Raw genomic sequence first — 16,922 nt, 5'->3', positions numbered from 1 at the left:
AGACTTTGCTAGAGCAACTCCAGGAGTTGACAATGTGGCCTTTTGGGCATATCAGTTATAGTTCTTATCTGTATTTCCTATCTTAATTAAATACTTATGTATTCATATTCACTTGTGATTGTGAAGTCTTTGGTATCAAATATTATGTCTTGGTCGTCTTCATATCTTGATATCTCCTGCACATGTTCATTACTCATTAGAATTAATCCTTGGTTCTTGATTTACCCTACTTATACCCCCGTCCATATCAAATGTATTTCCTTGGAAGGCTGTGTGCTCTTCTATTATCTTGGTTCACTGAAACATCCTGATAGCTCTGAAATAATTTCTACTTCCGTGTATTAACATTTCAAGCTCTTTTTGCTTGAATCCCTAATTGTTCTGCACTTCCATGTGTACAAGTTCAGCAAGTTACTGCTCATGACCAGTTTTCCTGGCTGTTTTCTCATAAGCATAACTGAACGCCTCTTGCACTTCAGTTTGTTGTCTTTGTTATGTTTTTGGTTTTGCTCTTACCTATTTTCATTTATAGAATTATGATTCATGGTTTCATTTGCTTAGCACTTTCTTTCTACTTCTTAAATCAAAGCCTCTTAACTTTAAGTCCCTACTATAGGCAAAGCACTGTACTAGATGCTGGAGATGCATAGATGAATAAAATATGGTCCTTGCTCTCAAGAGATTCAGTCACTTTCTTCAACAACTTTTTCTTCCCAGTTCTCATAGAATAGAATCTGCTATCTACCATTTTCTTATCATAAGCCACATACCAGAGGACCAAATTCTTTTATTTTCTTACTTACATCCTATCATTCCAAGTATGTCCTCTCTCTCTCTCTCTCTCTTTCTCAGAGTCATGACTTTGGAAAAAGAAATAACATACTATGTGTATATGTCCATTTAACTTCTTATTCAGATCTTCCAAATCACTAAAAATATATCTTAAGTTCATTTTTTGCAGAAACATGCATTCCCAGGGAGGTATGCTGAAAGCAAATGCACTGGGTAGCTGAAAATAGGAGGGACATTGGGTTTCAGGCAGCTTTTAAACATTCTCATCTTATGACCTACATATTTCTTGGTATGGAGTCATCAACCGTCATCCATCACTGTGTGTGTGTGTGTGTGTGTGGGTGTGTGTGTGTGTGCGCGCGTGTGTGTTTGGGTGTAGAGGGAAGGAATGTAGGTCACTTCCTCCTGAGGTTCTAGCAGGATTTTGCTCACTGGCTAATACTTAGAAATTCTTCTAAATATTCCCAGAAAAAGAGCACATCGTTTCCTCTTCAAGCAGAGTTTTAAGTCATGCTATAATGGTGATTATTTTTTTCCTTGGCTTTTTCTCCCAATGTCACATTCATTCACTCCTGTACCTCTCAACACCAATATTGATTTTCCTGGTCCTCTCTTATACTTCTTTAGAATATATTTTTATTTTTAGCATGCTGCCTGAATTATTTTCTTTTCATCTTCTCTAGGGATTTTTCATTCTCCTTATTAAGTTGAAGCACAGAGATACATTCCTGACACCCTTTAACCTTCTTCTAAAATAAAGATTAGTATGCGCTTAGAGCACACATAATTGATGACTATCACAGCGGAGAAGACAAACATAGCACATATTCTACAGGTCACTGGAACAGGACTCTTAGTTCCCACACTTCCTGGATTCATTGGCTAAAGCATAATCAGAGGAGGCCAACTTTCAAGGCTCCCACATAAAGAGATCTCAAAATGCCTATGTTGAAATAGAAATATAGCCACTCAGCACAATACACATGGAAGGAATATCCAAGTAGATACTGTCATACTCTATGATGCAGAAAGACCCTTCCTGAGAAAGCAATTTTAAAATAATGACATTGCAAAGTCAGGGTGTGATTAGAAAGATGGATTTATAACCCCAAAAGTTTACCTGCAGAGCTCTAACATTTTTACCATTACAATGTTCTTTTCTTGGAGAAAGGAGATATTTATTAACTATTTCTAATGCCTTTCACATGAAAGACCATATCCAGATCCTTTCCTTATGCTTCAAACACTTCTCCCTCAGCGCCCTAGATGACTTAACTTCTTTTGGTCACAAATACATTCTAGCCCTCCTTCAACACTCAGCCGGCCATCCAATTCCCACCTCCTCACTTTTCCAAACTCAGTCATTGTCTGCCTATATCTCCCCACATCATCTTCTTGGACAGAAAATTCCTAAGATTCTAGTAGTCCATGATGCTTTTACTCATTGCTCCACATGCACAAAGTAATGGCACTTTCTATGCTAATTAGTCAGGATTAGACTCAAAGTATCTGAGTTTCTTCCACTATTCACTTTTCATTTCCTTTAATGTTATGAAGCCCATTATAGTAGACCTGCTCCCAGTGCTCTTTTTTTGTTTATTTGTGTCCTTTTATGTTTAGTATGGGAAAGTACACATTATATTCTAAGTTCTTAGAAAATGAGGACAATAACACCCTGAAAATCTTCTGTACTAAGACCTGGCATGACCCACACAAAATAAATTGTTGGAAGTAATGATTCCTCCTGTGTGTGTAGGGATGAAATGATCCTTCTCAAATGAACAACTATATTTTAAAGACCTTTGTAAAACACTGCACTATAGTCTATCAACTGTACAGTTTTCAATCATTCTCCACAATTGTGCATAGGAGGCTTTCATAATCTAAATCTGATCCTCTACAAATTGTCTATTATTTATTTGGGGTTCCCAGGTTCCCAGAACCATATTTGAAAAATGAGACAAATGAATAAATACATATATCATATGGTCATGTAGGAGCTTACATTAAGAGACTTTATCTTGAGCTACAAACCCACTGGGAATCTCCCCCTCATGGCCCCCAAATATCTCAAATTGAACATCGTCATAAAGTATGCATGTCTTGTCATTATAGTTTCCCTGGGCTGCCATGTATTCTCCTCTCTCTTTGTCCATGTCCATGTCTGCTGGGGAGCTCTGATTTACTCCTCAAGCTACCACTGAGACACTGTCTCCTTTGTAAATTTTTTTTCTGACATTCCCTACCCACTCCTACCCACTCTAAACACATTGGAATTGTTCCATCATTTTTGCTCTGTAGGCTTTTTTTTTTTTTTTTTTTTATGAATGCCTCTGTTGGTTTGCTTCTTTGTCCCCATTTGTCTATGTTCTTTTTTGAACACGGGCATTTGTTCAGCCCATCCATTCATTTATTCAGTTAACAACTTTTTTTGTACATAACCATGTTCAGACACAGTATCCCATAGGAGGGATTCAGTAGGGAAAAAGAAAGTCATTGGTCCTCTGAAAAGAGCTTGTAATCTAGTAGGGCAGACAAATGATAAACAAGAAATAATATCAAAGTGTATGATATCCTCAAAATCTGGCAATATAGGCTCTTGAAAAAAGTTTAAAATAAGTTATTTTTTTTCTAAAATCAATAAGCACTCATAAACATAGGACAGAAGGTACTACATAAAGTTGATAACCACATAAAGAAAATATTTTATTATGGGGCCTGATGGATATGAAGTTGTAAGAAAGTAGTGATGGCTTCTTGACACATCTCCTCCTTGTTCTCAGGCAGAGAAAGATAGATAATCAATTGTCGAATGCTTCATACACATTTTTGTTTTTGTTATCCAACCAATGGTATTTTCCACCAAAATTTAGCAATGTGAACATGCTGCATTGGCTGCAACCAAAGACAGAACTCCAGCCAGAGAAAAAGAAAGACTCTGAGCCAAACACAAAAACACTTTAATTAGTCGTTTCATTTCAAGATGTTGAAACAGCTCCAACCAAGGAAACTAAGGCCTTCAGAGTCAGGACAGCCTCAAGAAGAGGAAAAAGATGTTTCATTTATTTAGGTTTGATCTGAATCCAAATTGGAAAGAAAAACCTAAATCCTTTTAGAATAATAAACCTGGAGATAATACAGTGTTGTTTTCATTTATGTGAGAAGACTTAGGCTTTGCATGAAATCTATTTTAAGATCTTTAAAATTTTATAATCAGGGTAGGTGATTAAATGGTTATATTAAATGGTTTAGCTAATACTTAGCATTGCTTCCTGTGAAATATTCCGTTTAAAATAAGCTGTTTGCATGCTCTTTATTAAAAGCTTGATTTTAAAAATCTTGGGGCTTTGAATAATTTTCTACTAGCAGATAGTTCTGAAATAGAGAATATATCTGAGAGAATTTGGAATCAGTTTTCATTTTTTTAAAAAGCAACAAAATATGATTGAGGGAAACTTTTAATTCTTAGATTGCAAGAATGAATTGACATTAATCTAATTTAGGAGGATGTTTAAACATGATCTCCTTCCACCTGTGAAACCTCAGAGTCTTACCTTGAAAACTAAAAGATGGTAAATATTGATCTTTATTATGCTGGAACCTAGAGAAGAAAAGAAGAAAAGAGGAAGAAAGGAGAATAGATCTGCTCATAGAGGATGTTTTGGGTTACTCAAAAACCTGAAAGCAATTCATAAGAAATTTAGACCACTGTAATTACTTCATCTGCATCCCAATAGGTGTATGATTTCAAAATTGATTATAAAAATCCAAATGGATTATTTTCTTATCTACACTATCCATTATCTAATTAATTTAAATTAAAAAAATTAAGTCTCTCTTCACTCATTCATGACCATCTTCCAAATATTTGCAATTCTCCAAATACACCATGTTTTTAATGCCTACCTACTTTGACATACATTGTCCCATCTGTCTGGCCAATTCTAACTCTTCCTTCAAGCCTTCAATGGCCCTTCCTCTGGAAAACCTTCTTGATATTTCTTCTTCTCCTGTGCTCTCACAGCAGCTTATAATAACCTTTCCCAATAATTTATCAGGTTCGGTTCACTTACATGACCATTTCTTCTAGCAGACTCCAAAGAGCATAGACTGTGCTCCTTTCATGTTTGTATTTCCAGAGCCTTGTGGAGTCCTGTAACTGAATGAATAAGCTGACAAGAGAAAAAAGGTGGAACTGGCAATGTCAGTTCTTGAGTAATATTTTCACCTTAGTAAACTTATCTATCCAACTTGTCGGCCACAAACTCTTTCTCTATGGAAGACCTCTCTCTAGATGTTTGCAACACAAAAGGGAGAGGCATATTTGGGCAGAAGCAAATTCATTTCTTGCATATCCATTCAATGTACAGAATAGGGGGAAAAATAGTATCAAAAAATGCTATTAATACTTTCCTGAGGTAGAGCTTATCTCAAGTAAACATTGACCCATTAATCAGATTTTAAGGAATAAATTCTTTTCATCTTTTCATCAATTAGGAAAACATTTTTTAGAACATAAAATGCCCTTAAATTTTTTTTTTGACATAACAAAAAATCTCCAAGAAACAAAGCAATGTAATTTGTACCTTACAAACACATCAGAGAGTACTATTAAATGATGCCATGACAAGTAAGGTATAAAATCAGTATTATCCTTTCCAATCACATAATAATTTATAATGGCCAGTAAATCTTCTACAAAACTGCATTTTGCTATCTGTATTTGTTTGTTTTGTAAAATATGAGCAGGGGAAGTGGATGGGTTGTATTAATATAGCCCTGTATGCATTTTAAAAATGTGTTCTCAAAAGCAAAAAAATTGGGCAGCCCCGGTGGCGCAGCAGTTTAGAGCCGCCTGCAGCCTGGGGTGTGATCCTGGGGACCCTGGATCGAGTCCCACGTCAGGCTCCCTGCATGGAGCCTGCTTCTCTCTCTGCCTGTGCCTCTGCCCCTCTCTGTATCTATGAACAAATAAATAAAATCTTTGGAAAAAAAACAAAAGCAAAAAAAAAAATCTTTTTTACTCAAATAAAGCAATTCTGGAGGGAAATTACATGTAAATGTGGAAGCTGAACTTTGAAGCTTCACATCTCATTTTTATGATTGAGTCTCACAAACATCTCTACATTCAGAGCAAGGGAGCATCACATCTTATCATGTTTTTATGCCAGCACTCACACAGCTAGCATCTGTTGGCCACCATTAGCCTCCTGTCTCTGATGTCATTCTATATCAATCAGTCTGCTTTTGGTACCAACAATGTTGTCTTCTCCATGGTTCATACAACCCTTAGTCCTCTGCCTTTCCCCCCACCTGTCCACCTCACATTGTCATTACGTGATGCACAAACTTCTATAAGAGCTAACCTCCTCGGCTTCTCATCTCCCCCAATCTATTCTCTCCTCTGCAACAAGAGTAATCACTTAAAAATACAAACCTGACCATATCCATGCTTTTTAATGACTTATCTAGGATGTTTAGATGAAAACCAATCTTCAATGATCTTGCAAGCTTCCATATGACTCTTCCCTGCCTATCCCTGGCACCATATCCCACTCCAAGCCCTCCTTACTCTCCATCTCCAGCCACTGGGGCTCTCAGTTCCCTAGAGGAGCCACACCTGCTCTTATGACAGAGTCCATGTATGTGCCATTTCCTCTGCCCAGAAGTCTCACTCACACCTCTACACCATGTCTACCTAACTATTTCTCCTCCCTCAGGTCTCAGCTTGAACTACACGCCCTAACACCACTACATGATGACAGGTCCTACAAATATACAGCTCTGTTCTCCTAATGCCCTGTGCTTTTTCTTATCAGCACTATCACTTTTTTTGTAATTTTACATTGACCTATATGTTTGTAACCTTTCTTTCCCTCTAGCCTGTGAGACAGAGAGTGTGGCTATCTTTACTCCTCATTTTATCACCAATACCCAAAACAGTTTTCCATACAGGTAATGCCTAATAAGAATGTGTTGAATGAATAACTGGATTTATCTAAGTAAATATATCAATCAGTAGGCAAAAGGGTATGGGATGCCCAAGCAAATATATCACTCGAAACCAGATACAGTTGATTCTTGTTATTTGCAGTAGTCATTTTCTAGAAAGTTATCCTAAACACTGAATCAGTGAATACTGAGCCTTCATTCCTAAGAGAAATACAAATTAGTTTCCCAGGAGTCTCTGGTCATTTTCACCAACCAATGAATAAATAACCGTGTTTTACATGTATTTAAGCCACCTTATTAAATAGATACAGTTGATTCATTAATGTTGAACTCACAGACAACAACCATATAACTCATGCCTGAACAAAGCTTACTTAACACACGTCTTTTCTCTGTAAGGCCCATCTTAGCCTTCCCATGTTTAGGAACCCAGACAATACTTCAGATTTAGGGACCTATTAAACATGGAAATCATCAACAGTGAAAAACAGTGCATTGACTACATGTGAAAATGATACTTGTCTTTAATATGGGAGCTGAAACAATAAGGCAGAGTGTCACCTTGTTTGACTTCAACAGGGAATGTGCCCTCTCACTGACTCAAATGTTTGCAAATGACCACAAAGACACTGCAAATAGAGATTTGGGGGCTGCAAATAAATTTTAGTGAGCAGGTGAATTTGCAAGCAAACACAGGATCCACAAGTAATGAGGACCAATAGTATTTGTTATTGGATCATGGTTGTATGGATGGGCATACATAGATTCTGGAGCATGGAGAACTGACAACAATGTGTCAGCTTATCCTAGGCAGTTTATAGCCCTCTATAGAAGTACAACAAATATTAAATTACTATATCGAATTGGAGAGGATTAAACCAAGATTCTTATTCAACTGATTAGACCACTTAATAAGGTTCTAGTGTATCCAGTTAGAGGAAAACACTGTAACATTTGATTTTTACAAAGAATATGTAAGATGTGAAAGTATACCAACAGATCATCAATTATATACATCTTCTTTGTAAGAACCTCAATGTTTTCTGATCACAAAATGTCCTAGAAATAAATAAAAATGTGATTCCTGAACAGTTTCAAAATAACAAAACCAACTCTGAATTCATTTGGTAAGTAAACAATCATGCCAATGGATCATATGTAAATAACTCTTAAGCCTAAAGGACATTTTTAACACCCTGGTTACTCTTTAAGTAAATCCACGTGAGAATTTTAGTATCTAAAGTGAAAATGGCGAGTTCTGGGCTTTTCGCCAATTTCATTTTGGGTGTGAAATTTCTGACTTGCAATCTGAAATTCGTGGAATTTTATAAGCAAATTTTTTTGGCAGTGGAGAATGGTCTTCCTATCTACAAAATTGCCTATTTCCTTTACTTAACATTTATGGAATAGCAGAACTTACACACAGGAGAAGGACCTTCTGAGAGTCAGGACCTCGGTCCACACCAGTCCCCTGGCCCTCGTATCGCTGGCTGCCCCTTTGATGCATAAGGCTCTCCATGGCCTATGGAATATCTTAGCACATAATAAGTCAGGAAGCCAGGGCCAAAACTTCACCCCAGGATATCTGAGGTAAAGAGAGAAATGGCTACCAGAGAAAGGGACAAAACTCAATCCTTTGCTCTTCCTCTAGCTTGTCTCAAGTATCCTTCTTTGAGGGTAATCATAAGGGTTATTCTTCCAAAGTTTCATGACCTCCCTCAAACTTGTTAATTAAGCAACCTCCTAATGTCACTTTTATTTCTCACTCCGGAGTATTTTTACTCATGTATCTGAGGAACAGAAAAGAAACATGTAATGGAAGGAGGGTTATTTCCCATCATTCCTTTACCAAGGAATTATTCTCCTCAGAGGAGATGGGGAAGGAGCACACAGCTTCTCCTTCACCTTGAAGAGCATGCCCTGCATCCCCTGAAATTTCAAAGTGTAGGAACTGGCACTCCATTCTCCTTTGAAGAAGCTTCAGAGGACTGCAGGTGGGGCCTGACTCCTGCCTCAGAAAGCAGAAACTGAGCAAGCAGGGAAGGGGCCAAAGCACTGCTCTTGTGACTGATGAAGAGTGAGCAGAAGGCAAGCTGAGGGCAAAGCACAAGCTGACACCCTGCAACCCTGCCCCCACCCTCAATTCCTGGGTGGGATATATTGACATTTCTCAGGTACTCCTGGCTGCCCTAAAACTAAGGTAAGGGAAAAACAAATGGTTAACTCATAGATCACAGTCCTGCAGGACAGGAGTCTCCATCTGTTTATAAATGTCTTAGTGATTTACAAGAAAAAAGCAATTTTATTAATGACCTAACTTCCAGAAACCCATAGACTCAATTTTCTGGAGCCCTAATATCACCCTCCCTTCCATAGGGATGTGGGAAACAAAGGCAGAAGGGAGTGTAAATAAAATTAAATTTCCTGCATCCCACTGACAAATACTTGAGATAGGTGGAGTTATAACATTCCTCCAGGAAACTCCCAATTATCTTAATGCTTTGCTAGAGGGGAAACAAGCTTATCTTGACAATAGCCAGGCCTCCAGTATCCTGAGAGTCTTCTTTAGCATATGAAAGTCCTTTTAGACACCTCCCTCTGTCCTTACCTACCTCTACTCCAACATAAATAATCAGTCACTCCTCACAACCCCAGTGTAGCTCTTTCTGCCCAGGGGTCCTGTCCCCATGTTTAATAAAACCACCTAATTGTACCAAAGGCATCTCAAGAATTCTTTCTTGGCCATTAGTTCCAGACCCCAGCACTACTCCAAACCATATCAGCTGAGGCACCATGGCCTGAAACTCTTTGCCATGCCAGGGAGGAGCCATGCAGGACGAATGGAGTTGGTGTCAGTGTGAGTACTCAGGTCCTGTCCCAGCCAATAGAAGATGTCTGGAGAAAGAGGCTTGTTGGCGATGGGGGTCCAACCAATGTTCCCAAGCTGAGGAAGGTGTCATGAGTGGCCACCCAGAATAGCGACTTTTTCTTTCTTAAGGCAATTCAGGTGAGAAGACTTGTGCCCAAGATTGCGAATCCAAGAAACCACCGAGGAGCCGACACTGATGCAAACACACGAGGATTTATTTACAAGCTCGAGCTTGGGTCCAAGTGTACCCGACACAGCGGAGCAGGGACTTGGACCCCGACGTAGGTTACAGCTGGGTTTTTTATAGGCTGGTCTAGGGGATTTTCAGGAGGGGTGGAGGAATTTCTCAAGTTCTGTTTACATTCTGATATGGGGCCTTCAAGGGCATTGAGCTCTGTTCTCATTCTAATAGGGGCTTCCTGCCCTTGGCTTGGACTCTGTTCTTATTCTAATACGGGGCTTTCTAGGACTTCAAGCTGTAAGCTGTTTTCTTCCTGTAACTGAAGTAAGGTAAAGTTCAGCTCTTATTCACAGGGGCCTGGGATGGCTGTACTTGTGATAACGCTGAACTTAAAGTAGAATGGCCTTAATTTTCTCGGCCTCCACGAAGACCAAACCTGAAAGAGGCCAAAACATGCCCCACAGACAGAACCAGACATAGCCATCTGGGAGGCCCAGGGTCTGAAGCCACCCAACAAAGTAAGAACCATCCTATCTCCTTATATCTCCCCCTTCTCTCCTCCCATCATAGGAAACAGATGTTAGGGAGAGGGAAAGTCCTGCCCCTTCATTCTCCTTCTGCTTCCAGGTGGACCTGGGTCTGTCCAGGAAAAGGTCAATGCTTTGACATTAAACCAAGTCAGACTTCTGGAATAAGGCCTTGGACTGGACATATGAAATTCAGACTAGGCCTGCATCCCAAAATCATTATGAGAATGTACATTTTCTAAGAATAAACAGATGCTGAAATCTGCCAGTGTCTTAATCCAGCATCTGAGGAAGAAAATCTCCACTGATTAAAGTTTAAAGGAATAGTGAGAAGCAAAATAAAGTTATGCTGGTTTTAAATGCAATTCTGTTTTGTTCAACTCACCTGTTCTACTCACACAAAAACAGAAACAACAAGAAGGATAAGGTAAAGTAGGAAACCAACTCCTAGATTATCAGAGCTTTAGGAAACATTTTTAGAAAAGAACATTCAGAAGTTCTGAAATCTGTGTCTCTACGGAGACTTTTCTCAACTTAAGCCTTGTATCTTTCATCCTAAATGGCCCACAGGCATCTCTGCAGGAGCATGTTCAAAGGGGAACATCCCCCACCTCAAACTAATCTCCCTCCAGGGCTCATACTTAGCTTTTTGCACTAGCTTTTGTATTCATACTTTTAGTATAAATGGGAAATGCATGAAGAGCACTTAGTATTTTGCTGGGCACAAAATGTAATTATAATTATTATGAGCTAGTTGAAGGAAGGAAGGAATAGAAGGAAAAAAGGGAAGGAGGAAGGGAGGGAAGAAATGAGGAAGGGGAGATGGAAAGAGATGAGGTGCACACCCCATCATACACACGGGTATGTGTCAGCCCATACCCATGCTCATAGGCAAAGATCTTCAAGTTGACCACATGTGAAGGCATGTGATTCAGTACAGCGGCTCACTTAGGAGCAGGTACTTCAGCACTGCAGATGGAAACAGGTCTTCGACTTAGTAAGTGAACAACTGTGACAAGCAGGTGGCAAATGGGTTATGGGTTGAGGAAACAGCAGAATATGTTTGAGACTTAGATGCATCACTTGCAACCTTGGGAATTTGAATTAACTGTTTAATCTCTTTAAGCTTTGGTTTTCTTATCTGTACAGTGGAAGTAATAGTCACAACTCTGGTTACCTTACTGGAAGGTATAGGTACAGATGTAGTGGATACTGGTCCAGATGCCCCTGAAAGGACCAATATCTCATCCCCCCAGAAGCATTGACTACTAATGTCCCTTTGGGGAATTGCCCTGAGTCTTTCCCAAGCTCTGCCTCCCCAGGGCCTGCCTACTCCAATAGCTTATTGATCTATCTTCAGCATATCTCCAGATCCAACTCCATCTTTCCACCTTCACCACTTCTAGCATAAGCCATTCCTCCATCATCTTTCATCTAGATTCTTGCAATAACTTTGTACTGTATCACCCTCATTTGATATCCTACAGCCTGAAGGATAAAACACACCTTGTCATGTCCTGCATTACTTCCCCCTATCTTACATAAAAACCAAAATCCTTATGAATGGCTACCAAGCCCATGTGGTGTTTCAGCACTGGCTCACCTTTCTTAGGGAACCTTCTAATCTCATCTCAAGACCTACCACTCTACCTCTTGTTCACATCACTGTAGCCATGCCAGCCTTCTTTCCTTTGCTCAAATCATGCCAGGCTTAAGGCCTTTCTGCTTGTGATTTCCCTCTGCCTAGAATACTCTTACCCGACATGGTTCTTTTCCTTGCTCCAAGTCTTTATGCAAATGACTTCTTATCACAGAGGTCTCTTCTGGCTATCCTATTTAAAATTGCAACACCTCATCCCCTTTTTCTGCTTTAGTTTCCTCTTTAACACACATTATCATCACCATACTATACATTTACTTATATATTTGTCACCTGTCTCCTCCCACCAGAATACAAGCTACGTGATGGTAGGAATTTTTGTCTTATTTTATTCACAGCTATATCCTGAGCACCTAGTACAGTGCTGGACACATGGTGAATGTTCAAGAAATATTTGTGGGTGGAATGAATAAATGAATAAAAGATAGGAATTTCCCTAACAGTAACTAACAATTTCTGTGAGTAAATACTGTTCACCAAAATCTTGACCTGTATGTATGTGAATACATATCAACAAATTCGAACACAGAAGAATTCGAATATGGTACAGTGATATTATACTCCCAAAGACACATGAAAAAACCTATAGCATTAGTTAATCAAACAGCAACAATGCATTCTGAGAACTGATATCAACAACATCTAACTCCTAGTTCACCTCATTTCTATGGGATAGAGCCAAGGAATGACGTATTTAAATTATGGTGACATCTTTTCTTCTTTGTCAAAGGAACTGATGAGGAAAGATTGAAATTCTATGGGCAGATGCTACCATATTTTCTTTCTCTACCATTTCTGAATGCACTAGGATTTCTGAGCATCCAATCATATCATTGTTTTTCATGATCAACCCTAAGCCTGGGTTTCCTTTCCAAAAGACAATTAATGATAGAACAAATCCTCTGTTTTCTGCAATTTTCCTGGCCTCACCCTCCCTGTGCCAGGTCTGGCTTCTCAGGGTTTAGATGAGACTTTTCACCTAGTTGACAAAAGGCTTTGCTGGATTCATTAACAGAGGCATCTCCAGCTTCTGCTATTAGCCAACAATTTGTTGTGCTGTATTTGCCAATGATTACTTTGCCCTACCAAATTGTTGGAGTTCACATAGTTGGCAGTGGTTTGAAGGGGATGAATCTCCCAGCAACACCTGACAGGAAAACAAATTCAAACCAAAAACTCTATTCACAGTGGCACTCAGTCTCTCCTGCTTTGCCAAATCTGTTTGCTAGTCAGTCACTCTTGAAAAGGGAGAGAGTATGAGACAAGAAAGAGTCATACTCACAAACTTCCAGGCATTCTAAGAAATGTGAGTGGACCATCACAAGCCCTCTTGGGGCTTTTGCATTGACTCCTGGGATCAATCTACCCGATGGCATGTAAGACAGGTCTGATTCAGACACTGTGAATGGAAAGCATTCACTGATTATCCTCACAAGTCATCCCTCAGACCCCATGAGGCCTTCATTGTTGTAAGTCACTAAAAAAGAGATTCAGTGATTTGAATAATAAAAAACTTCAGGCCTGAGCATTTAAGGGTATAGAGTTCTAGGAGAAAAGCAAAAAAAAATCTAATGCTACTACAGAAGAAGGCAAGGCAATGGAAAGATATATTCAGTTGCCCCTAAGGCAGGTGTAGCACTGTGGTGTAGTAATTTTTTTAGTTTTAGGAAGCCCTTCAGAAACTTCTCATTGGAATAATAAAGGATGAGTATACAAGACTGACAGCAGAAGCAAGTTTTCATGAGGGGTCCCTCTCTACAATCTCAGAGGGCTCACAAAGAATCTGGTCTTTCTAAACTTGGCAGAACTTCAGTGGGGAGACAGTCCTGTCTCTCCTCCAGCCTCTGGACATGCAGGTTGCTTGGGTGCTATTTATATTTTGATTGACAAGTATACACTCTGTTGGGTAAGTAGGAAAGCATCTCTTGCAATGATGCTTCAAAGGAGCAGCTGTCTGGAAAGATGAATCAATGCCAGGATAGTTCAAGAGCCAATCCAAATACCAGTAACGAAAGTAAACAGTAACAGATGAAGCAAACACTTGAAAGAAGAGACTTACTCTCGGAGTTCATGGTGCACTAAAGATAGACAATGTGATACATACTTCTTCTTATTTATTTTTTACTAAAAAATCACCCAACCAAGAATTATCACCTTTAAGGAATTACCTTTGTTTCTGTTATTTAATCTATCATATTGTTTTCAAAACTAGGAAGAAAAACACTTACTTCCCCATTCTCTTAAATTCTTTAGCATGGCATTCAATGCCTCTAGTGATTTTATACCACATGCTTCCACATTCCATCCACCACCACTTCCCATCATCCATAATGCTAACTAGTAAAATCTGAGCGCCTATCATTCCCTAAACTTGCACGAACCTTTGCTTATTCCTTCCCTTCTGTATGAAATTTGCTTTCCTGCAACCACACTTGACAAAACTCTAATCATTGTTCAAACCCCACTTAATTGACATATTCTTTGGGGAACCCTCCCAAATGTCTTCCTAAGCAGAATTTATTATTTGAAGTATGATCCTCTAGCATATCATAATTGCCTTACAGTATTTGCCATACTATATAAGTGTCTGTTGTTCATCAGCTTCTCTCTTCTACTTTACTATGATATTTTTTGGTGGGCTCATCTATCTCACTTATATACCTCTTGCTCCCTTATTAAATGTTTGATGAAATAATATATGAAAGAAAAAAGTCAGAAGTTTTTCTTTGCTCTCTCACTTTCTTACTCTATTGTTTTACAGAAGAGAAAAATATAGTCCAGAGGGATCCAGAGTCCTGCCCTAGGTAACAATATCAAAGCTGAAAATGCAAAGGTAAAAATCAAAAGATCCTTGGTGGATCCATGAACAGGCTAATTTTAGGGCAACTACAGTGTGTTTTTTACCATTGAGAGGAATCAAGTGTATAGTGGGGAAGGACCACAGGTGGTATAAAGAATAGAGAAAGGAATATTGTTTACTAAAATGAAACTTCAAGTTAGGTCTCTAGTGAAGCCCCTACACAAAATATATCAGTCTTTAGCAAAAAGGAGTATTCCTTCTGGATCTGACGTCTTCTTTCCCCAAACTGCCAACACATACTCAACCAAAGACATTACCAAACGCAGGTGTTGGCCATGCTTGAGTAGTAATGATATCATCAGAGAGAAGTCAACAAGTCAGTTTTCAGGAGTGGGAGTATCACCTCAATCATGGTTTCTGGGAGTGGGAGATAGAGAAAGAGATTTTTTTTTTTAAATTTTTATTTATTTATGACAGTCACACAGAGAGAGAGAGAGAGAGAGGCAGAGACACAGGCAGAGGGAGAAGCAGGCTCCATGCACCGGGAGCCCGACGTGGGATTCGATCCCGGGTCTCCAGGATTGCGCCCTGGGCCAAAGGCAGGCGCCAAACCGCTGCGCCACCCAGGGATCCCGAGAAAGAGATTTTGACTCTGTTTTTTCTCTATTTCCACATTATAATCCTCCAAATTCGTGAGAGTGATCAACACACAATCCTTAGTAAGGGAAACTTCATCCAAGGAAAAAGGAATTCTCTGATGTTAATAATTTATGTAAATTCATGTGGTGTAAGAATCTTAGAGGATTCTAATAATACTTTGCTTATGCCTCTCACTGAATTAGCAGAAACAAAGACCATGGCAAAGATTATTACCCGTTGGCCTCTAATCCCTCAAGCTTCCAAGGCCCCAGACATTGCAAGGACTAGTAAACAAGGAGTTTTACTTTAGACTAGGAAGCATCCCCCTGTGAGTGACTCTCTGGAAGCTACAGAAAGTGAGAAAGTGTAATTTCATCATTATCATTATCACATCCACAAGCCCATTGATGTGTTTATAATGTACAGGAGCATTCCTAAAGCATTTGGCCATAATTGCTGGGTCAATTCACAGGGCAATCAAGATTCTCCAAGACAGCAATGGAACAGGATGCTAATGGCATGTAGCAGTGATAGAATGTCAAAATGATGATAGTGTAAGATATGGGAGATATCAGCAAGGTTGATGACAAAAAAGAATGTGGAACTTTGTCTCTGTAGGAGAGGAGAAAGGCTTAGTTTAGCTAAAATGGCATTTTATTCCATAATCATCATCATAATAACTCTATCCCTAAGTAGTCATTATCAGGATTCACAGGGTCAGGGTTCCTTCTCACACAACAGGCACATACACACACACTTAAATGGATTTAAGTAGTCTCAGACTCTGCTCTGCTCAGCTCCTATTTAATTTTGAGTAGGTGGATTTAGAAGAACAATCAAGCCTTGAACAACATGAGTTTGGACTGTGTGGGTCCACTTACATGTAGTTTTTTTCTGATAAATACAGTCCACTACTGTAAATGTATTTTCTCTTCCTTAAGATTTTCTTAATAACATTTCCTTTCCTCTAACTTACTTTATTATAAGAATACAATATGCAACACATGTAACATACGAAATTTGTGTTGATTGACTATTTATGTTACTGATTACTAAGGCTTCCAGTCAACAGTAGGCTATTATTAGTTAAGTTTCACAGGAGACAAAAATTATATGAGGATTTGCAACTGCTCAAGAGGTTGATGCCCCTCACCCCCACATTGTTCAAAGGTCAACGGTAGCTAGCAATACATATATTTAGTCTTGGCCATGGACGTAGGGACTATAAGAGTGATAAGGATACACAAGGGTAAAATAATTTGTGTACACCAGAGTAAAGGGGATCTCTTTATCATGTGTAAAGTCTTAAGAGCATCAGCTCATTTTCCCCTGAGCTTTGCATGTTCTGGCTTTTATTGACTTCTCATTTATATCCTTTACCCTAGTGTGTCAGCCATTTCTGACTTCTACATATTGATGATATCCTAATATAAATTAGGTCGAGACTCAATTCTAATTGCCTATTGAGATTAGATATTGTGTTCTGCCGACACCATATATTC

General features: G+C 39.0%; 2 long non-coding RNA genes across 4 annotated transcripts in view; one reads left to right on the top strand and one right to left on the bottom strand.

The window, feature by feature from the left end:
* The window catches only part of LOC140616401 (uncharacterized), an 85,601-nt gene that overhangs the window by 61,817 nt on the left and 6,862 nt on the right, over nt 1–16,922 (bottom strand). The window lies entirely within an intron of this gene.
* LOC140616402 (uncharacterized) overlaps nt 1–16,922 on the top strand; it is a 46,204-nt gene that overhangs the window by 22,773 nt on the left and 6,509 nt on the right. The window contains exon 2 of the long non-coding RNA XR_012016897.1: nt 14,743–14,814. This is a non-coding gene — a long non-coding RNA (uncharacterized lncRNA). The remainder of the gene's footprint in view (nt 1–14,742; nt 14,815–16,922) is intronic.

Source organism: Canis lupus, chromosome 24 (genome assembly GCF_048164855.1).
Source record: "Canis lupus baileyi chromosome 24, mCanLup2.hap1, whole genome shotgun sequence".
Lineage (NCBI taxonomy): Eukaryota > Metazoa > Chordata > Mammalia > Carnivora > Canidae > Canis > Canis lupus.
The sequence above is the reverse complement of the archived record's forward strand: the minus strand, read 5'-3'. Positions and strand labels throughout refer to the sequence as shown.